This window comes from Lampris incognitus, chromosome 2, assembly GCF_029633865.1.
Source record: "Lampris incognitus isolate fLamInc1 chromosome 2, fLamInc1.hap2, whole genome shotgun sequence".
NCBI lineage: Eukaryota > Metazoa > Chordata > Actinopteri > Lampriformes > Lampridae > Lampris > Lampris incognitus.
Window position 1 is genome coordinate 16873290 of NC_079212.1, and position 24532 is coordinate 16897821.

The 24532-nt window shown below is 42.5% G+C and overlaps 1 pseudogene; it reads left to right on the top strand.

Annotated features, from left to right (window-relative positions):
- The first annotated feature begins 1972 nt into the window (after positions 1 to 1972).
- On the top strand, positions 1973 to 19284 carry LOC130128964 (cadherin-like protein 26; annotated as a pseudogene).
- Positions 19285 to 24532: the final 5248 nt, after the last annotated feature.

Sequence of the window (24532 nt, forward strand, 5' to 3'; positions counted from 1 at the left end):
TATCAGATTTTATTTGCTGTTATCATAACATTTTGAAAATCAAATTTCGTGTACCCCAGTTAAATTCTACCAAAACTATTTGTAGACAAATGGTTTTACTGTGTCACTTAAAATGGTATTTCCAGTCATAACATGGAGGTGGCTGTTGTCACACACTAGAAATTACTTATTATGTCTTGAGGTTGTCTGGTAGATTTTCTGTACTGATTCACCCTCCCCTTCCTGTCTCAACTTTATGTAGCAATTGGTGTGGGTGGTGTGTGTGGAAGGTAAGTGACAGAACTGATGAGTTCTCCGGCAATCTAACACCACTGGGTTCACGAGAAAGGCAGAGATGGCAAACAAGCAGAGTTATCAGTGTCATTTTTATTCTATACGTGAATAGAATAATGAATTGCGTCACGTGTCTCAACATTTCAACCAAATCAGAACCTATATACCACATGGTACATGGACAAAGGAAAATATGATGGGTCATGTATGTTTGTAGGCAGATCAAATGTAAACATAACAAAGATGATTGGGATCGTTACCCTAAACTTCTCTCAAAATCCAGTCTGTGGTGTGTTATAAATCAAATGTGACACAAAAACAATCTAACAAAGGATCCTTGTAGCAGCCCTATGGCGCCAGTGTGAAGACATTTCGCTGGTGAGGTAACCTCAGATTTTGCAAACTGTGATTGATTGATTGATTTTATTTGACAGTTTCACTGTCAAAACAATCACCAGTTACATCAGGGCAGTGACAAATTAATTAAAAGGAAAGGTCAGGATAACAGTAAATCCCTAAGCCTTATCTCCATTGTAGTCCCTTTGGGGATGGGGAGGGATTAGTCAAGCTGATGATCTTGTGCATGAATCATGGATGAATTAATGAATGATGTCACAACACCCTTTAGGTTGTTCAATAAATGTGATAAAAGTAAACATAAAACGGACACTGTGGCAACCCCCCGTGCCAGTTGAGGAAATCTCGAATGGTGTTGTTGTGTTGCGATGCATCGCTCCCGCATTCTCCTTTCCCAAATGTGTTAAAATCTTGTGACAGACAGACAAACAAATGTTCAAAGCAATGGACAGAGATCAAAGAAGGTTGAATCAGTTCATCTGGATACGTTTATTGGCAGATCTGTCAATAAACATTGTCAATTAATGTATCCACTGTCAATAAACGTTGTCAATAAACGTATCCACTGTCAATAAACGTTGGATCCAGATGAACTGATTCAACCCTCTTTGATTTTCTTACCTGGATTATTGAGCATGCATCAAACCAGTGGACAGAGACTGAACCGTAGCTCTTCCATCCTCTTTCCTTCACTTGGGAAAGAAGGAAACTAAATCACAGAAAGTAAAGAATAAAGAATACAATATAAACTAGCATGATTGAAGTAGAATGTATTTTCACTGTGTGTGACCTCTGGTCACTCACACACCTACATCATCTCATTATTCTCAGCAATTAAAAGGAAACAATCATGCAAATTGGACACATTTTAAAGCTATAAAATCCAAGAGTGTATCATATGCCAATGTAAAACGCCATTCACTCTCTAGCCTCTCAGTTACTACATGGTTGCTTTTCAGTGCAAAAGAAAATCATAATACTTACAGATAATCAGGGACTCTTACTGTTACTTAGTAGCTGTATTGACACATAAAGCAGTACCGCTACATCCCCTTGTTGGAAAAATGTCCTGAGAAATGCAAGATTGGGGGGGGGGGGGGATTGTGCTGATCAGTATTTTTTTGCTCCCAATTCTTAACTGTCTACACTGCAACACACCCAGCTTCTGCAGCTTCATTGCTGAACCTATCAGATCTGCTTGAGAACCCTCAATCAGCATCTGCTCTCCCGCCCACACTTGCCAAGTATAAACTGCAGCCAGATCATACGATGTCATTCAGTTACAATTCCCTTCTGGTGTATTTAAGGACCACACACTTTGGGCTAACTTTCGGACGGCATCATGAAAACCGAATACGACATGAAAAAAATGCAAACTATTCTTCTCATAACACTGGTAAGGACTCATGTTAAATGACTCGACACCAGGTTTAGCAGTGCTGATACTTTTGCTTGTGTTTGATGATGCAGTTTGGATATAAACTCCAAAATAATGTCTGATGGTTTCAGAAGTCATGCTGTATATGGGGGTGTTTAGGATTTTTTTCTTTCTTTTGTTGATCTGGTGAGAGGACCCTAAAATGACGCTCTTTTCTTTTCAACAACCCGCATAGGATGTCATAATTTACAAAAATGCCTTGAAATGATGATGAAATATGAAAACAACCGAGAATGCTGTTATCCGTTTTGTTCTATACTGCCAAGATTTGGACAAAGGGAAATTAGAGGAGATTTTCTGGTTAGTAACCCTTAATGTTACCCTGAAACGAAGGCTATTTAGATAGTTCTGAATGTTCTGACACTTTATATTTCAGAGTGAAACTCTGAGAGGTTGGTTGATATTCAGAGACACCAGCTGATCTGCCTACGATCGCTTATTTCCCACAAAGAGCTTCCCATACGATCTCTATTTGAAAAGGCCTAGCACAGAATCTAAGTCTGTGACTGATAAACCTATGACAGTCTGCAGACTAGAGACTGTATGAGACATTGAGATAGTGTGTGTGTGTGTGTGTGTGTGTGTGTGTGTGTGTGTGCGAGAGAGAGAGAGAGAGAGAGAGAGAGAGAGAGAGAGAGAGAGAGAGAGAGAGAGAGAGAGAGAGAGAGAGAGAGAATGTACATTAACTACATGTAATTTTTCCATTGTTAATATCGGTCCGTCAGCCATGGGATAGGCAGCGTGGCAGAAAGAATCACTGGGGTTTCAGTTAAACCGTTGTCCCAGGTTTGAACAGCTGTGTGTTGTGTGCATCCGTGTGTTTCACCGTAGGGTCTGGGAGTCCAGGGATCCTCCTCAGATCCTCTGCTGCAGAGACACAAAAGACACTGGATCATAGACTCCTTCTCTATCCAAGAAGAGGAAGAGGGAAATTTCCCGTATGCATTGGGCATAGTGAGTATCCAAAAACCCAGTCTCACAGTCATCAGGTGAATAATACACATGGGAATATGCAGACATACCGGGGGGTGGGGGTGGGGGGGTGTATGACACGTTTTTAAAAAACGTTTTTGTTTTTACTTCTGTCAGGTTCCGGTGGAAAACAAATATCAAGTTTTAACACTGAGTGGCCAAGGTGTTGATAAGGATCCAAAGGGGATATTTTCAATCAACAGTCGAACAAGAGAAATCATCGTCCATGGATCTGTGGACTATGAGCAGTACTCAAAGCTTTTGGTTAGATACTATTTATTAAGGTGTCATCAACATATTGATGTCCTCTATATCGCTAAATATTGTGTTGTGTGGACATTACTGACCATTTCTTTTGTTTCTTCTCGTGTGTGTGTGTGTGTTTGTATAAATCATCTTGTCGCTTTTAATTATAGATGACATTTCAAGCTTTTGATGATCGCCTGCAAAAGGAACTAAACACCCAACTAGGCATCGAGATCCAGATTTTGGACATAAATGACCACACCCCCACTTTTAAGAGAAAGGTGTACACCATCAGCCTCAAAGAGTCAACCTCGCAAGGTAGCTGAGCCTTTATTTGTGAGTCATCTTTGCCTTTTTGTAAGAACTGACAAATTACATGGAAACGATGAGTGGAGAAACACGTCACGCTCTTTACATTCCTCCTCTCTTTTTTTTTTTCCTCTAACGCGGCCAGGGACATCCATTATTACTCTCCAGGCAGTTGATAAAGACTCCAGCCAGACTGAAAATGGGAGGTTTGACATGAGAATAGTCCGTGTCACGCCAGTCCCCACTGATTTCGAGTTCTACATCAAGCAGAACAATGACACTGGAACCATTACATTTAAAGGATGTCTGGACTATATGGTGAGAGGCCTCACCGGTTGATGGTACAACCCTCACACACACACACACACACACACACACACACACACACACACACACACACACACACACACACACACACACACACACACACACACACACACACACACACACAGTCCCATTTAAGATCTCGTCATTGTCAAATCCTTAAATGCTTGCACAATGTCTTTCTCCATCAGAAAGGAGAGAAATACACTGTGCTAGTCGAGGCCAAAGACCGAGGGAAAGAAATCCAGCTCTCAAGCACCACTACTGTCATAGTCAATATAGAAGACGAGAACAACAACTTTCCAGTCTTCACGAGGCAAACGGTGAGCAATTACCTAGGTCTGTTATGTCTCTGAACAAAATAAAAGGGTCAAAGGTTCATTCAACCTCAATGAGACATTTCAGGTACAAAAAGACGGTTATCGCAGAAAGCTGAATCAGTTCATCCGGGCACAACGTTTACTGAGAGAAACGGAGTGACCTCTCCGGTCTGAACTGACTGCAGGTGTCCCCACCCTTACAACGATCAATTTCTTGATGCATGCTCAGTAATCCAGGTAAGAAAAAAATCAAAGAAGGTTGAATCAGTGCATTCTGTCAGTAAAGGTTGTATCCGGATGAACTGATTCAACCTTCCTTGAACGATCGGTTTCATATGCAAATTGGTGTGACCATTAACTGGAGTTTCAATGGCCATGTGTACTGTTCACAGAGGATTTGGGAATATTTGCAATCACAGCATTGTAAGATGGTGACAGATGTACACTTACCCCCCCTCCCCTTAGTTAAGTGATGGTCGTTCCCTCTTCACATATATGGCCTCTTTAGCTCCCCATTCAAACCAGCGTTCCTCCTTATCAAGAATGTGCACATCCCTGAAAGAGTGGCCACTGGCCTGTAGATGGGTGCAGATGGTGGAGATGCTGCTTTGCATTCCCCTCATATGTTCTTTTTATATATCTTAGAAATCCATATAATTTTTGTTATCCTGGGTTTTTTTTTGTGTGGTTTTTTTATGGTGATGCTGGTCGCGTGGCTTGGGTCCTGGGCTGTTACGGTGGTGTCTGGACACTGCTTGGCATCCCACGCATCATATTCTTCATACATTTAATAATTCCATTATAATTCTGTTATCCTCTTTCAATGTTGGATTCGGTAAATTGTGTAAACACAATGTAGCCCGTGGAATTAGATACCACACAGGACACAATTACTTCCGGGGTTCTTGTAGCTTTAATTTTGTTGTTTGAACCTTCGAATGCAGAGCGTTTTACTGAGTGCATAAATTCCTGTGTCTTTCGAGCAAACAGCTCATAAATGTTCACAGATGTAGCAAGTTTAACAGAAAAGATTTTAAAAGGAAAATAATAAATACAAAATACAAAAGACGGTGCAAAATACGGCAGTGGACTATGTATGTTAATCAGGGTTTAACAAAGACATGTAGAACTTCCTGAAGATTGCGCAACTTCTCACTCTGTCATCTACCTTTAAACAGAATTAAAATGCATATAAAACCTTTACATTTCCCTTACTGCCCAAATACAATGGCATGGTGTGGCTTTATGCACGCCAACATTACCTTGTCATGCCTGCAATGGCGAACAGCGGTCGACGGCTCGCGCCCAAAATCACCGAACATCAACTCCAGTAGCGTCTAAATCAAACCATCGTGTCAAATTACCGACATATAATATTGTTTGGAATAATGTTACAGGTATATTTCACAAGATATTTACACCTACTTACTACGGAGTCAGAGCACCGTCACACCGCAATCTCCAGGTGGTTCACACGTAAAAAAGAAAGAGTACCCAAGATGCACTTGGATAACTTGCACGAAGTTACAATAAAAGTCCGCAACACTGCCACTTACTGGTCAAAACATGCAATGACAACAAAAAACTATAAAAATACACTCACAATCTGCTTCACAATTTAAATACATCAAATGACATTTTACATGGCTTGTCAGTGTAACAATTACATATATTAACAGTTAAACTATACTAAATTTAAGTGGAAAATCATTTAACATATTTAACAGATTTACCACCCGGCTACATACTCCCCCGCAAATATAGTCAACGTCCTCGGTGACTACGAAACATGAACTGACTCAAACGCTCCCTGCAAGGCCTTTTCAAAGAGAGCAGCACCCAGGGTTGTCAAAACCTTAGAGACCATGTCTGTGCTTACTGAGACTGCATTACAGGCTGACTTTGGCAGATGAAATGGGTTTGAATGAGATCCAGCCATTTCCCGCTTGCTTTTCCTAACGGCAGGTTTAGGTGCATAGGTCCTACGTCCTGCTCCACCAGCATCATCTGTTAGTGCGGGCCTGTCCCTGTTTTCAATAATGGGCAAGTCACTGTTGCTAACGTCTGGATGCACATCATTAACACATTCTGTTTCTGTGCCACAATTTCTCATATCTGAATAACCTTCCTCAGGTCCTTCACTGTCACTCTCATCTGTGGGTGCTGTCACATGTAAACTAACACTTTCTGCTGCAAGAGGCAGATTAGGTACTTGCACAAGCCGGCGAGGGATGACTTCCTCAACAATAACAAAATAAGCCTCACGTGACTCAGGCTCATCCTCAGCTACAGGCTGTGTAGTGGTCTCTAACCTAGTTCTAGTTCTGGGTTTGGGAACTGGTTTTGCACAAGGTCGCAACTCTGACCTATGAACTCTTTTAATGAGACCTCCCTCAAAAGGTTCAACAGTCTGTGTGGTACCCTGGATGTCAACTACCTTGTAGACTGTTGAGGTCCATGTGTCCTGAATTTTGTGTCTACCTGGGGATCTGTGACGTAGGAAAACCAACTGACCAATGTCTACAGGAGGACAATACACCTTCTCATTTTGCAGTGAGATCCTCTCAGCTGCCTTCTGCTCTGAGTACTCTCTGGCTCTCTCGTGTGCCTGTCTGAGTCTCTCCTGATGAACAGACAACCAATCCTGTTTCCTGTCTGACACACACTCGCGCCCTAATAAAGCATCTACTGGGAGATGTGGCTGTACCCCGAAAAGCAAATAATAAGGCGAGTACCCTGTGGTGGAATGAGGAGTGACATTATAGGCATATACTACTTCAGACAGATGCTCTGGCCAACACTTTTTTTTCTCTGGTGGGAGTGTCCTTAACAAGTCATGGCGTGTGCGATTGTATCTTTCACACTGGCGTTTCCCTGTGGCCTGTAGGGAGTTGTCCGTGTCTTTTTAACCCCATAGAGTTTGCACAGCTCTGCTATAATTTCACTCTTGAAATTTCGACCTTGGTCTGAGTGCAGTCTCTCTGGGACCCCATATTTCATGAACCACTCCCTGAGCAAAACTTTAGCTGTAGTGTCAGCCTTCTGGTCCTTGGTAGCATACGCTTGTGTGAACTTTGTGAACACATCAGTCACAACAAGGACATTTTCACAGCCATCTGAAGCTGCCTCCAACACTGTAAAACCAACAGCCACCACTTCTAGAGGTCGGGAGGCCAGGAATGCCTGAACTGGAGCATGGATTTTTGGCTGAGGCATCTTGGTCAAAATGCACCGCTCGCAGTTTTTAACCCAGCTTTCAACATCCTCACATAGCCCTACCCAAAAACACCTCCCTCTTAGCAGGTTTACAGTGCGCTCTATGCCCTGATGTCCCATGTTGTTATGTACATTTTCTAGAACTTGGCCCATCAAACAACTAGGCACGAGTAACTGCCACACTTCTCCATGACGTGGGTCTGTGATAACCCTGTACAACAACCCTTCTCGTTGTTGTATGCATCTCCATTGTTTCAACAATCTTTTCACTTGACTAGACAGGGCTGCTCTCTCTCTGGGACATGGCCTCCTCCCCCGATCCCAAAATGCCCTAAACTCTTTTAGGGTGGGGTCACTGGCCTGAAAACCTACCAGCTCCTCTCTGGTATAACCTGGCAGGGTGTTGCCCTGTTTAGTACCTGTCTCACCAGACCTCGACTCCCCAGCACGGATCTGTCTCACTTTGTAACACTCCAGACCTCTAGAGACAAGACCAGGATCCAGAACTGTTCCTCACTCAGTCAGGTTACACACAGCGATACAGTTGTCAAAATCTGAGTCAGGGTCTGTTTCAGGCTCCCCTGCAAACTCCTGCCTAGAGAGAGCATCTGCGGCGGCATTACTGCAACCGGGATGGTACTTAACCTCGAAATCAAAAACAGACAGTTGCGCTACCCACCTCTGCCCTATAGCACCTAACTTGGCTGTCTTGAGGTGGCAGAGGGGATTGTTATCAGTCAGGACAACAAACTTTGAACCAAGCAAGTAACCCCTGAATTTTTCAGCAACTGCCCATTTTAAGGCAAGCAACTCCAACTTCATGCTACTATAATTACGGTCATTCTTCTCAGCCTGGCGTAGTCTGCGGCTAGCATATGCTATGACACGTCTGGTGTCACCTTGCTGCTGACACAATACAGCGCCTAATCCATGCTGACTAGCATCTGTCTCAACTACGAATGGTTGTGTGAAGTCGGCAAAACCCAAAATGGGAGCAGAGGTAAGTTTTTCCTTTAACTGCTCAAAGGAAGAGTCACACTCTGGTGTCTACATATTACAAAACTGGTGACCTACTTTCCCTGTTTTCTTCACACCTGAACATTTGTTGACTAGGGCATGCAATGGCTCGGCAATCTGTGAGAAGCCTCGAATGAATCTCCTGTAGTAACTACAGAAACCCAAGAACGACTGCAGCTCTTTGGCAGTGATTGGGACCTTCCAGTTCTTAACAGCAGAGACCTTGGAGGGGTCAGTTCCTATACCTTCTGCTGACACCTGATGACCCAAAAACTTTACTGACTGTTGTAGAAAAGCACACTTCTACAACTTCACCTTAAGGCCCGTCTCTGCCAGTCTCTTAAACACAGTCTCAAGTCTTTCCAAATGCTGCTCAAATGTCTCTGAAAAAACCAAGATGTCATCTAGGTAGACCAGGAGTATCTGAAAAATGAGATCATTCATAGTAACTTGCATAGGTCTCTGAAATGTAGCTGGACCGTTACAAACACCAAAAGGCATTCTCACATACTCATACAGACCAAACGGTGTAGTAAATGCAGTCTTAGTCCGATCTCTCTCATGCATAGCTACCTGGTGGTATCCGCTCGCCAGATCTATGGTTGAAAAGAACTTTGCCCCTCTCAGCGCATCAAAACTCTCATCAATTCTCGGAAGCGGGAATGCATCACATCTTGTCTTTGAGTTGAGTTTCCTGTAATCGACACATAGCCTCAGACTACCATCTGCCTTTCTCACTAGTACTATGGGCGAAGCATAAGCACTGGAGCTTTCTTGAATGACCCCTTTTTTTAGCAGCTTGCCAATATGTTCCCTGACTTCACTGTACTGTGTGGGTGGTATTCGTCTGTATGGCTGTGTTACAGGTATGTCATCTGTAAGATGGATCTCATGTTGTACTTTGTCAGTGTGGCTTAGATCTTCATCTTCTATTGCAAACACAAAAGAGTACTTTTCCAGTAACAAAGTCAGCTGTGCTTGCTGTTCTGGGCTACCACAAAAATTGAGCTTGCCGAGAATTTCCTGCACATCTGTCGGTGTTTCAGGGTGTTCACTGATACTCACTTGTTCAGTGTCTGCTGAGATTCTCTGGAACTGTACCTCACAAAGCTCATCACTTTTCACACAGTCTACCTGAGTCAAAACCCCTAGCCTAGTCCGTGGCCCTAGCCAGATATCTTCATCAGACATGTTCATGACTCGGACTGGAAAAATGTGATTGCCCGATGAAACCAAAGTAGGCACAACAACCAAACCTCCAGGAACGGGGACACCCACAGACTCCAGCAACAAAAAAGAACCATCCTCACTCACGGTCCTGAGTCCCCTAGCCATAACTGTAGCAGCAGATGAAGCAGGTATATGGACTACATCCTTACCAGCTACCCTAGCGAAAGAGAGTCTGTCTGTTGCATGTACTGCACGAAGATGATTAAAAGCCTCTCTCCAGTTTGAGTCAAACCTCTCCTGCAGTGTGGTGTCAAACTCAGTGTGTACTAGCTCTCTGCATTTTTTGACAATGTTCATCCCTATTAGACCTGGAATAGAGGAAGAGTGTTCAGAATCTTTAACTATCAGAAAACCTCGCTCTGCGATAGTCAGACCCATGGCTTCTACATCAAGCTCCACATAGCCCATATAGGGTATGTCTAATCCATTAGCTGCAGTGATCTTTAACCACTCAAATGCCAGGTGAATGTCTTCGCCTTTCACTGACAGGTGTTCCCTGAAAAAACTCTCAGAAATTGTACTGACCTTGCTACCAGTGTCAAGTAAGCAGGGCACTGTAACACCTCGTAGTTTCACCTCAACAGTTTTACATTCTCCGACTGCACGCTCTAAGATCCTGCTTCTGTCTGGTGTCTCTTTTGGTGAGCCAGCTTCCTCCCCTCGAGTTGTGTGGCTCAACTGAGGGTGCGAGTTTTCCTGCACTACAGAAGAACTAGGTGTTGCGTCCCCTTGACCCCCTCTGGCCTGTGGGCATTTTCTTGCAATGTGACCTATGCCTCTACACTTGAAACAGATAGGCTGACCATCTGGTGTGAACTTTGGCTGGGGTCTAGGTCGTGGCTTGGGCTCTAGGAATGTCTGTTGAGTGCTGCGCTTACTCAGTTCACCTACAGCAAAGGCTAGATCAGCAAGTGTTTTGCCTAACTCTGCTAGCTGTTTTTCCTGATGGGCTACTGCTCTCCGAACATCATTGAATGCAGTACCTTGGTCATTGTTTGTTTTAATAGTAGAGCACTGGGTATCTGGAACCTCCGATGTAACTTGGTTGCTCTTTATGACCCTAGGATGATGAGACCTGCTGTCCGCCATCTCCCACAGGAGGGCCTCGTTCCTCACATCTAGAAGACTGCTCTCTGGTTTGTCCCTAACCATTTTCCTGAGTTCACGCCTGAGTGCTGCTTCTCTTAAACCCTCAATAAACTGGTCTCTGAGCACAGTTTTCTCATTAGGTATTACATCTGTGGACTGTTTCACTACAGAGCTCAAAATCTGGGATAGTGCATGGGAGTAGTCACGGAGGTCTTCTCCATCAGTTTGGTTACGGTTGTAAAAGGTCTGCAAAAGCTGTGTGGAACTGCGCTTTTCCCCAAATGCATTTCTCAGGTAAGAGTATAAATCACTGGGCCCCACTGACTGACCCCTCATGCATAGTCTCACCTCCTCTAATGCAGGGCCACGCAATAGAGATAGTATATAGTCACATTGTTCTTCTGTTGTTTGCTCTCTGGATCTTAAAACCCTTTCAACCTCTTCAATAAACTCTTCGACAGATCTCCTGTCTGTACCACACTCCCCACTAAATGCTTGGATCTGGCATTCTCTTGGAACGTACACGTATGAACGTGTGGGTGCACTGTTATCACTTGCTCTCTGAGCCCTTGCTTCACCATTTAACCTGGTGAGCTCATCTCGCAGTCTGGGGAGCTCTTGCATGGTGGTCTGCATTTCTTCTGTAGCACCTTCACCTATACCCGTTATGCCACCTGAGGTGTGGCCATTATCATTACGTGAACTCCCTTCATCACCAGAATCACTAGACATAATGATATATTAATCTTTACTCAGTCCAGTATAAATGAGGATATTTAGTTCAAAACCTGGTTCAAGGATACTACAAGGACAGTCTTTAACTTGGAGCCTTGCTGGATCTTGGTCTTTGTAGCTGAAGTTAGCGCTGGAGTCCTCTACTCAGTCCAGTATAAATGAGGATATTTAGTTCAAAACCTGGTTCAAGGATACTACAAGGACAGTCTTTAACTTGGAGCCTTGCTGGATCTTGGTCTTTGTAGCTGAAGTTAGCGCTGGAGTCCTCTGCGCTGGTACGGCTGAGTCGTGTGAAACAGGAAGCACCAGAACCTCTTAGAGCCCCTCACGTCGTCTCTCGCTGGTCACCACCTCCACAGCAGGATGGCTTCAGACTCAACACCAACGGACGTCACCAGCAATCTTCACCACTGCCGTATTTCTTATTTTTTTAAGTAAAAATAAGCCACTCTGTTGCCAATTAAAAAAAATGTTTTAGCTACACCCCACTCCTGGTACCAAAATTATGTAGCCCGTGGAATTAGATACCACACAGGACACAATTACTTCCGGGGTTCTTGTAGCTTTAATTTTATTGTTTGAACCTTCGAATGCAGAGCGTTTTACTGAGTGCATAAATTCCTGTGTCTTTCGAGCAAACAGCTCATAAATGTTCACAGATGTGGCAAGTTTAACAGAAAAGATATTAAAAGGAAAATAATAAATACAAAATACAAAAGACGGTGCAAAATACAGCAGTGGACTATGTATGTTAAACAGGGTTTAACAAAGACATGTGGAACTTCCTGAAGATCGCGCAACTTCTCACTCTGTCAGTTACCTTTAAACAGAATTAAAATGCATATAAAACCTTTACATTTCCCTTACTGCCCAAATACAATGGCATGGTGTGGCTTTATGCACGCCAACATTACCTTGTCATGCATGCAATGGCGAACAGTGGTCGACGGCTCGCGCCCAAAATCACCGAACATCAACTCCAGTAGCGTCTAAATCAAACCATCTTGTCAAATTACCGACATACAATATTGTTTGGAATAATGTTACAGGTATATTTCACAAGATATTTACACCTACTTACTACGGAGTCAGAGCACCGTCACACCGCAATCTCCAGGTGGTTCACACGTAAAAAAGAAAGAGTACCCAAGATGCACTTGGATAACTTGCACGGAGTTACAATAAAAGTCCGCAACACTGCCACTTACTGGTCAAAACATGCAATGACAACAAAAACTATAAAAATACACTCACAATCTGCTTCACAATTTAAATACATCAAATGACATTTTACATGGCTTGTCAGTGTAACAATTACATATATTAGCAGTTAAACTATACTAAATTTAAGTGGAAAATCATTTAACATATTCAACAGATTTACCACCCGGCTACAACAACATCAATTGCACATTGTCCATCTTGGGAGAGAGATCCCTCCTCTGTTGCTCTCCCTGAGGTTGCTTCCCATTTTTTCTCCCTGTTAAAGGTTTTATTTTATTTTCAGGGAGTTGTTCCTTATCCGATGAGAGGGTCTAAGGACAGGATGTTGTGTTGCTGTAAAGCCCACTGAGGCAAATTTTTAATTTGTGATATTGGGCTATACAAATAAAATTGACTTGACTTGACTCGGCTTGACTCCTAGCCTGATGTGTTAGCTCTTCCGTGTTGTGTAATTATCTCTGCCAGCGTTTGTTTAGTTTCCAGGATTTATTGTTTGTAAGGGTGGGGATAGCTGCAGTCACTCTGAATAGTACACATGGCCATTGTACCTCTAGTTAATGGTCACGGCAGTTTGCATATGAAACCGGTCGTTGGTTTCAGTCATTATGCCACTGTATTTTTATAAGGGTAGGGACACCTGCAGTCAGTTGAGACTGAAGAGGTCACTTAGATGAGAGGTGAAACGCTTCTCTCAATAAACGTTGTGTCCAGATTAATTTATTAAACTTGCTGGGATTTCCTTACCTGGAGTATTGAGTATCAAGACATAAGGCAGTTATGTATCCTAGCTGAAATTACCTGGTCTTTTGTGTTTATTGTCTTTACTCAGAGTACGGGCTGGGTGAAGGAGCAGGAGGAAAATGTGCTTGTTCTTCGAGTGCAGGTTACAGACAAAGACGCCAAGGGCACGCCGGCTTGGAGGGCCAAATACCACATCCACGGAGACACAGCCAAACATTTCCGGATAAGCACGGACCCCGTCACAAATGAAGGAGTTCTGTATGTGGAAAAGGTAATGTGTCTACACCCAAAGTAGTGTTTTACACATATAGGAGATCACGTTTTCATTTCACTGGACAAATTACTACCAAGATCAATAAAACGCCAACAGAAAGCGTTCAAATATGAAATGACGGTAGCTTTCAATGCCTGCTGGCATGCATTTTAAAAATAGAAACATCTGGACCTGTATTTTGACGCTGTCGTCATCCAAGAAGAATAGAAGAACAGGTTGGGTCGGCTTGAACCATACACAAGCAACCATCCGCAGTAGTAAACAAACACTTTGGCCTGTTTCAGTGCGTCTTCCCAACTCGATGAAAACAGGGTGAATGACGATCAATCAATCAATCAAGTTGCATTTTATATAGCGATCAACACGAAAAAATGGGCCGGATTCAGTTGGGGAGAAAAAGCGAGGGGGAAGGGGATGAAAAAAAGAAAGAAATCTGCACTGGGGTCTCTTCATAAAAGCAGAATCAATGCTCAGCACTACCGTACATAACTTTCAGCATGATGTAAAGTTATGTGCATCATTCTTCAGTCTTAGGAGCCACGCCAGTTCAGCGGAACTTGCTTTTAAATGATTTATGTTCTTGATCTGCAATTACATTTTCTTTAGTTGGACAAGTACATATATACACAAATCATCCATGTATTTCTACCCAAGCCATCTGATTTATATCAAACTATAAGACCTTTCACTTCACCCAAAATGCTCTTCCCTTTTTCACAAGATCTAGGCCACTAGTTGTTGCAGATACTCATAAGTATTAAAATATACACTACAAAAATAATACTTTTGTCATCTTTCACAAAATAATCAACCAAACTGGAGAATTTAGAATTTTTTTTGGGGGGGGGGGTTAGATGTTTTTCCAGTAGAACAACATGTGGGTCATGGTACAATGGAGATATTTGGCTTTTGGCTGGGGCGAGGTTTTCTGAAGTCTGATCTGAAGCCGAGAAATGTAACACATAGTTCAGTTTATACACGGTATCTATGAACAATGTGGAGGGATTTTAGTGGCTATCAGATGTAGACTGCTTGCACAACTGTATGACAAATGCTGTTTCATCTCCTCGAAGGATAAATATCTCGAAGAATTAACAAGAAATCCAAAGCCTAGCACAAATCAGACTTGTTTTTACCCCTATAGATTACAATAATGCAATGATATATTTATTGTGTTTTGAGTATTCTTGGGACTATACTGTGGAATGCTGTTGTGAAAAAGGAACAAAATCGTGTTAAACTGGATAACAGGATGAGTGTTGAAAACCGCCCTGCGGTGGTAAAATGAGAACAAAAACATTGTCATGATTGAGGAGAGTTGAAATATGAGGAAATGTCAGCAGACCATCTCATGTCTGACACAATGACCATCTTAGAGAATTAAGTTATTTATATACTATGTAGACAACGCCCTACACTTATGTGAATGAATTTTACCTCACATTATTTGTTTGAGGGGCGTCCGGGTGGCATGGAGGTCTATTCTGTTGCCTACCAACACAGGGATTGACGGTTCAAATCCATGTGCTACTTCCGGCTTGGTCGGACGCCCCTACAGACACAATTGGCCGTGTCTGCGGGTGGGAAGCCGGATGTGGGTATGTGTCTTGGTCGCTGCACTAGCGCCTCCTCTGGTCTGTCGGGGCACCTGTTCGGGGAGGTACTGGGGGAATAGCGTGATTCCCCCAATGCACTATGTTCCATTATACAATGCCATCTCCTTTCATCTTTTCTAGTAACTGGATTATGAAGAAAATCATCAGTGGAACTTGTCTGTCAGTGTAGAGAATGAGGCCCCGTATCACTCCTGCAAAATCCGGGGTCGATCAAAGACAGGCCTTTGGGATGTCGTCACCTCTCGAAACAAGACTGGAACAGGAGGGCTACTTTCTCTATCCACCTGCCGCATAACAGTGAATGTGGAGGATGTCAACGAACCTCCCATCTTCACTCACGATGTCAAAGACGTTGTGGTGCATGAGAACGTTGCTTTGGGATATTATCTAGAGACGTTTACCGCCATAGACCTGGACGGTTCCTATTCAAATAACTTTGTGTAAGTCAGAAATATACTGGGTCGCTGCTGCGTGTGCTGCTGCATATAAAGCTATACAGTTACTAAACTGCAACAAGCAGGTGGTGAAGTTACTTTACTTTAAATTTGAAAGTCAACAAACAATACTGAAACCTCTAACACACCAAAAATGTGTATCATAGATACATGAAAGGCAAGGATCCTGGTGACTGGGTCAACATGGACTCCAAGACTGGGAAAATAACCACAGCAAAGACCTTAGACCGGGAGTCATCCTTTGTTCGGGACAATGTCTATGCAGTCACGGTGTATGCTGTTGACAGCGGTATGAAGCTGAGACTGTGCCCACATATATGTTACACTCGAATGTTCTTATATTACATTTTGTGAAAACTACACTTGAAATCAATAGTTAAAATGAAATGGTGTTCACCAATGAAAGCAATAATCAAATGAATGTATTTGTTTTATTACCAGGCAAGCCTCCCATGACTGGCACAGGAACCCTTAATATCCACCTGAAAGATGAAAATGACAATGCTCCAAGCTTGAACGCGAGCATCATTGTCATGTGCCTGTCTGATGCACCCTCGCTGGCTAACATCACCGCCTTTGACCTGGATGCAGAACCCTACGGCGGACCCTTTCATTTCCAGCTCCACGGGGACATCAAGGATAAGTGGAGGCTTGAGCCTGAAAACGGTGAGCACAACAACCTGCAAGTCGGCAGTAGCATCCCAGGAAAAAGTATAATTATATTTTTTTTCTCATTCCTGTTGAGTCATTGCTTAGTCTCCACTGAGACCAGTTTATGATTTCCATTCCACCGTAAAATGAAATCCAATCTGTGTTCAAAGGTTACTCAGTCAACCTTGTGAAAGAGAACACAGTTTATGCTGGACAGTATGACCTGGAGTTGGAAGTGATTGACCTCCAGGGCGTCTCTGCCATCCACAGCCTGTCAATCACGGTGTGCAACTGCTTGAACACAATGGTCACAAAGGACATATTCAGCTGTCGCGCCCACCATGTCAAGGGCGCGTCTTTGGGAGGAGGAGCCATCGGGATCATTTTTATCACCATACTCCTCATGATTGGTAAGTGGCACGCCAATGACAAGTTCCTTTTGAATTACCCGTCTGGAAACTGGCTAACAACATCTCACTTAAAAATAGCCCAAGTGTTAGAGAAGCTCAGAGCATCATATTCCAGAAAAATATTATCATATTCTGCAACAATAATGTGCGTAAGAAAATTACCATAAATACACATAACAGTTATATGGTATGTGATATTGGTGTTCCTCTTATCTGGTGATATTCTCTCTATCTCAGGCATCCTACTTTTGGCCCTTCTTCTGTCATGTGAGAGGGAGAGCAAGCTCATCCCAGATGAAGATTTCAACAATCATCTGATAAGCTTTAACACGGAGTGCCCTGGAACTGATTGTGATGTTAATAAATACAAAGTAGGATAATTTCAATGCTATTGCTGATGTCATGTGAAAAAACTGTTTAATTATTATCATTACTATTACTATTATTATAAGTAGTAGTAGTAGTTTTAGTAGTAGTAGTAGCGGTAGTAGTCGCAGCAGCAGTAGTAGTTTTAGTAGTAGTAGTAGCGGTAGTAGTCACAGTGGTAGTAGTAGTAGTAGTAGCGGTAGAAGCAGTAGTAGTAGTAGCAACAGTAGTATTAATGGTGGTAGTAGTGGTGGTACTAACACTAGTACCGGAGCATCCGTGCTGCCTCCACCAGACTATGCAATAGTTTAATTCCTCAGGCTGTGAGGTTCCTCAACAGCCTGAACACTTAGACCTTCCACAAAACGAGTTTTGGCCATCTTTCTCACTGTCTGTTTCAGGTGTGCTTGTGATGTTTAGGTCTGTGAAGTAGTTTTTGCTTTTAATGCACTTGTCTTTAATATTTATTGTGTGTTATTTGTTTTTATGCGACACTGTGGTCCTTGTGAAACATAATTTTGTTCCCTTGTATGTATGAGACATGCATATGAGGCAATTACAATAAAAGTAGTCTAAGTAGTAGTAGTAGTAGTATTAGTAGTAGTACTAGTAGTAGTAGTAGTAGATGTAATAGCAGTAGCAGTAGTATCCTCTATGTAAATTTCAAGTAAACGTGTATTTGTGTGCTAGATCATTTCCATAATCAGAATCATCAATCATCAAATTTTCCCTTACATAGTACTCATAGTACTCGTAGTAGTAGTAGTAGTAGTAGCAGCAGTAGTAGTGGAAGTAGTAGTAGTAGCTGTAGTAGCAGTCGTATCAGTAGTATCTTCTATGTGAATTTCAAGTAAACATGTATTTGTATTCTAGATCGATTCCATAATTATTGAGCCCATGAACATTTTCCAAAAGTAAACTGTATTGTTATTCATTGTGAAATGAGTTTTAAAAAATAGCATTTGACAGCTTCAGTCCAACACAGTACACAGTCGTCGTTTTGTGAATGCCTCTATAAGACCACTGTGGAATGTTGTCTAGAGAAAGTCGTAAGATTATGTTACAAATATCATGGCAGGTGGCTGCAAAGTCCTTTAAAGAAGAGACGAACCGAAAAATGAAAGGAATTCAAACAACCATTGACACGTCATATAAGAAAGTAAGTGTTCAACAATATCTTCTTGATTTTCATCAAAAATGCAGGTATCTGCCATCACTGTACAGACCAATTTGCAATTGATTAAGGCCCTGTAATATTTCAAAAATCGTTGAAATGTGAAAATACACGTTTTGTGTTCTAGTCAATATGGGAATCAACATGGATGATGGAAGAGCAAAAGTATTCCAAGTATCTCAGGAGCACCATGCGGAGTTTAGTTGGTGAACAACATCTGCAAAGAGTTTCCGAGGACAGGGTACTGAAGTCTACAAATTGCCCTACACTCCATGAGCCCTTTTTGTGTCCTATAACTAACATGTGACTTTTATTTCTTCCTGAAGAATGTTACCATGAACCCACAAGGAAGATTCAGAGAGGTACTTGAAAACAAATACTAGCTACCTTTTATTTTCGCATTATTCATTTTCTGATGTGTTTACTGAGCACCATAATGATTGCTTGCTCTGATCCACTAGAGTTCAATGGCATGCAGTCATTCTGCATGGGGAAAGAATGACTTATCTATTCTCAGAACAACCCTGTTCAACACAATTCAGCAGGTAGTAACAAGAATTTGTTTAATTCTAGTTATCGAAGGTTTATAAAATGTTGGTTTGTTACTGAGGCTGCTTCTCCTCCTCACCTCCCTCTGCAGAGGCTAGATGCTCTTCAGACACCTGCAGAGGAACTGGGTGACTATGTCCCTCACAAGTACGCCGACGAGGGAGATTCGGACACCAACACCCAGCTGGATGCTATATCTACTCCAGAGATCCCCTTTGATGCAGACACACTCCTGTACCTGGGTCCCAGGTTCAACACCCTTGCCTCAATATGTAGACCAGACGCAGCTATCTCTTAAGAGAGGGGGAAAAAAGAAAGGAGAAACGGCCCAACAGCTAAGTTAAGGTCAAGCGCATATGTTCCGATGCGAATGTGATCCAAAGTTGAAATGCAAAACTGCAGACACAGGGGACTATATAATCACCAATCTTGATTGCACGTAATCCTGAAAATCTAACGATAACGGCATTCAACTGAAATTGCTTTATGCACAGTGTTGGTAAAGGTGATGCAGGCTATGATCCTTGTGATTGAACTTCTTTTGGTGGCAAAATTCACTTTTTTCCCCTTTTATTTTTTACGTGGAATTGGGTATACAGCGGTGTTCACTGCTACATATTCTGTCAGGTGAGTATTCCTTACAATTACCTAAAAAGTATCACTGAATTGTCTTTAGAAAGTGCTAAAACTAAAAAAAATAAATAAATAAAAAGTTGGTTACCAGGGCTGTTACAGTTCAATAACTTCTATTAGATTTGTTTTGTTTTTTTCAATTGTGACCTCAGAATGTTATAAATTCTAGTATTACTATTATGCATGGGTTGACGTTTTCTAGCTGTGTTATTCAATTTTTTCTGTGGCCATTGTATCATCTGTGGATGACAACAAAAGTCATATTGTAAAAAAGACGTGGCTATAGCAGCCATGGTTCAGCTATTGACTCATTCACAACTTTTGAATTCTGTTTCAAGTGGAAAATGTTCATTATCATATTACTTTGGCTGGTGTAGGTGTTGGACATCTCGACTTCAAGCCAGTGTCATTGTTTCCATTTAAGAATTTTCCTTTCTGTTTCTCTTTCTCAAGGCATTTTATTGATTTTTTTTTGTGACGGTTGACACTCAGTTTAAAACTGTGTTAAATGCTGCATATGGAGACAGTTAATAGGGCTGAGTTTTGTTTTGTTTTGTTTTGTTTGTTTTCTTCAATACAACAACAGGGAACAACTGTAGTAAATGTCTGGCTGTGTTGAGGTTTCTGTGGAAGTCAGATGCTATCTGATACAACTAATGAGTCGTTACAGTAACCTTCCTGTTTAGGAGACTATCCTGTTGAACAGGTTTCAAGGTAAAGAAATGTCTGAAGATAACGATTCAACACTATCTGAAATCTCCAGGCAAGATTACACATGCTTACTTCTCATTATACTAATGCATTATTTAAAAAAAATGCTGCTTAACAATGGACAGTACACTAACACTAGAACAGAATAGAACAGAATAGAATAGAATAGAATATATCTTTATTGTCCACCAGGGTGGAAACTTGTCTTAGGCTCACCAAACACTAGAAACACTAGAAACAGACAAGCAGTTAGTAAAAACACATGACACAGTGACAAGACATTTTCTTTAGATGGCCATGAAAGGCATTCGTGTAATGACAAGAGGTACAGCATGCAATAGCTCCGATAACGATGGGCGCGGCCAAATATCGGTACACAAAAGAGCCTCTCATATCTATGGCTCTGTTAGCGACGGGCATTGGTAAACATCGGAACACAAAGAGCCATGGACATCTATAGCTCTGACAACGACCCCTAGAGGATAAATTCTGAGTCTCATCACCAGCCAGTCAGACTAGCTTCGTCTAGTTAGAAAGGCACGAACTGAGGAAGCCTCTTGGATGAGAGGCGAAACGTCTTCACAGATATATACCAAGTCCAGTTGCACTTGATTCAACTCCTTTGGATAGAGCATGCACAGCTGAACTCTAAGCTCATTCACTATATTAGATTTCTGCCTCAGATCTGCCTCAAAATTAAAATATCATCTTGACTGAGGCATTCGTATAAGACAATTTACTTTCATTTTTGCATCCGTTTTATTTAATTCAATTTTGGTGGTGGAAAAAAATGTACAAAATGTATTTGTAAGTCCTTGTTTACACCTGGTATTAAAATGCATTTTGGGTGATCCGATCACAAGTGGACAGCTCTAAGTATGTCAGTTCACACCTGGGATTAGAATGCATCTCCACATGCGTCCCGAGTATCCACTTGTGATCGGATCTTACTTCCCCGCTCTATATGCAAATGAATATTGCATTACATTACATTAGTCATTTAGCCGGCGCTTTTATCCAAAGCGACTTACAAATAAGTGTATTTGACATAGGAAATCAGGTGAACTACTAGTCATCAGAGGTCATAAGTGCATCTAAACAAGCAACTAAGAGCAAAACCAGTGCTAAAGTAAAAGCACAAGAAAGAGATTTTTTCTTTTCTTTTTTTTTGTAGTGAGTGAATACAATAAGTGCTAAGAACAAGTAACAGGGTAGTAGTTCTTGAAGAGGTGAGTTTTGAACCTGCGCCGAAAGATGGGCAGCGACTCCGCTGTCCTGACATTGGTGGGGAGTTCATTCCACCACTGTGGGGCCAGGACAGAAAAGCGCCGTGACCGGGTCGATCGGAAGCAGGGGCCTCTGAGCGACGAGGCAACCAGGTATCCTGAGGTAGCAGAGCGAAGTGGTCAGATGGGGGTGTAGGGCTTGACCATGGCCTGGAGATAGGAAGGAGTGGTTCCTTTCACTGCCCCATAGGCTAGCACCAGAGTCTTAAACTGGATGCGAGCAGCTACTGGGAGCCAGTGTAGGGACATGAGAAGGGGAGTTGTGTGTTCAACTTAGGGCAGTTGAACAACCTTTTCCCGGGAGGAACATCAGCTCTGTCTTGTCCAGATTGAGTTTCAGGTGGTGTGTCGCCATCCATTCTGAGATGTCAGTCAAGCACGCAGCAATGCGTGTCTCAACTTGATGTCTCAGAGGGAGGAAAGGACAAGATCAGCTGGGTGTCATCGGCATAACAATGGTAAGAGAAGTCATGCAAGCGAATAACAGAACCCAGGGATGTCGTGTACAGGGAGAAAAGGAGATGACCCAGAACCAAACCTTGTGGAACACCTGTAGTCAGTCTGCGAGGCTCCGACACAGATCACCTCCATGTCACCTGGTAGGAGTGACCCGTCAGGTAGGTTGCAAACACCTGACAAGGCATAAGATTTAGCGAGAAGGCTTAAGCCCAGATGGTACAACCAGCGTAACTATTAGGTCGGATTAAGAACACCAAATTATGACCGACAACGCTTAAAACCAGATGTACCCAAACCCTGTTGGTGCAACCAGCCTTTGGTGTTTACTAGCAGAGCGCTTGTCTGCTGGTCTATTCACATAAGGAACGCATTGAGACCCCGACGATTCAAGCGGGTATACACCGGTGGAGTGTCTCTTTTTTATGCTTCTTTATCGTCTGTAAAGACCATAATATAACACCGTCAGCGCGCGAATGAATACATACTTCTGCTTATGCAGAGGACATCAGTTGAGTAGAAGGACTTTCATTGTGGCCCAGGGCACATTTGCGTACACACTGCTGATAAATTGCGGCCTAGACCACCTCTGAATGTGGTCTGAGCAATGTGAGCTCAGTGCCTCCTCAATGCATCTTGGGTGCATTCACACCTGTACTTAGAGCTGTCCACTTATGATAGGATCACCCACGATGCATGTAAATGCCAGGTGTAAACAGGGTCTTTGAAACTGTAAATGTCTTAATTCATTGTATGTTCTCTCCCTTCCTTTAATTTCGGTTGCTTTCTGTGTGTCTTTGTGTCTAATCTCTCTTGAAGGCTCTGACTGGAATAATTGTGTTTTGTTTTTTTCTGCTCAAATGTATATGCTGTAAATAGACTGGACATGTGAGGACGTGTCCAGTACAGTGACAATAGTGTGTGTTGTGGTACAACTGGTTATCTGGCTGTGGTGAGGGCTGTATGGGAGTTTTATGCTATCTGATACAAGCAACATGTCATTCCGGTAAAAGTCCCCGGGAAACTATCATGTTGAACATTTTTTTTTTCATGTGCACTTTTCTTGCTTTACATTACAGAGCAAGGTAAAGACATTTCTGGAGTTATCGATTAAATATCGCTAAGGCCTGAAAAACTTTCTAAGTTTTTTAAGAGTGGTCTGGCCATGTCATCACTTTGTAGGACAAAATTAGCGGAAAAAGGGGCCAAAATCCTCAGATTTTCTCATTTTTAACAAGTAAATCTTCCCACATAGTGAGATGTGTTTCACACAAGGTTAAGTCACCTACTGATGTTGTTCTATGAATCAAATGCTGTCTTGTGGTCGCAGTAATTCATGTTGCCTTCAAAAGGAACTAAAGGATTTTGAGTTTGTGGTTTTGACATGGGAGACTGAGCACACAATGTGTTGGGTGTGGCACTCATGTGGTAAAGCCGTGAGCAAATAAATAAAAACATTTTATTTTATATCTATGTTCAGTTTGGAAGTTATGGTCACACTCTGGACAGTCAGCATCTCATTGTGAGCAAAGTACTGCTTCAAAATCCATTTGCGTGCTTGCAAAAAAATAGCATTTAACTCAAAGAAACAAAATCTAAATACGCCCATCACACACCTTATTTGAGATGACTGGTTTTTCAAATGGCTAAATAGACTGTGGTATGGAAGCGTGAATCAGCTGTCATATTACAAATGATGCAAGACTGGGACACAATGTATGATTAATTTGTAGTGCTGCTTGATAAGACAGTACTGGCACAACTCCAGCAGCCTACAGTTCTTAGGAAACTCGTACTATCCTTTTGAGTTTTTATGTGGGGGAATGTGCACTTTGTCTATGAGCAATGTGAGGGAATTTTTGTATATAAATAAATATCTTGGGTTTGTAGATTGCAGTGTATGTGTAATTTGTCTTTGTATTGCTGTATGTTTCACCCCCTCCCCCCCTTTTCTCCCCAAGTACACTTGGTCAATTACCCCACTTTTCCCAGCCGTCCTGATCTCTGCTCCACCCCCTCTGCAGATCCGGGGAGGGCTGCAGACTACCACCTGCCTCCTCCGATACATGTGGAGTCGCCAGCCGCTTCTTATCATGGGACAGTGAGGAGTTTCGCCAGGGGGGACGTAGCGCGTGGGAAGATCACGTTAATCCCCCCAGTTCCTCCTCCCCCTGAACAGGTGCCCCGACCGACCAGAGGAGGCACTAGTGCAGCGACCAGGATATATACCCACATCTGGCTTCCCACCCGCAGATATGGCCAATTGTGTCTGTAGGGACGTTCGACCAAGCGGGAGGTAACACGGGGATTCCCATGTTGGTAGGCAACAGAATAGACCGCTACGCTACCCGGACACCCCTGTACTGCTGTATGTTCACCTTTTCACAGCAGCCAATTCAATAGCAGAGGACAGATTCATTCTCTTCAGGCAAAAATGCCTCAGAAAAATGAAATGCAAAG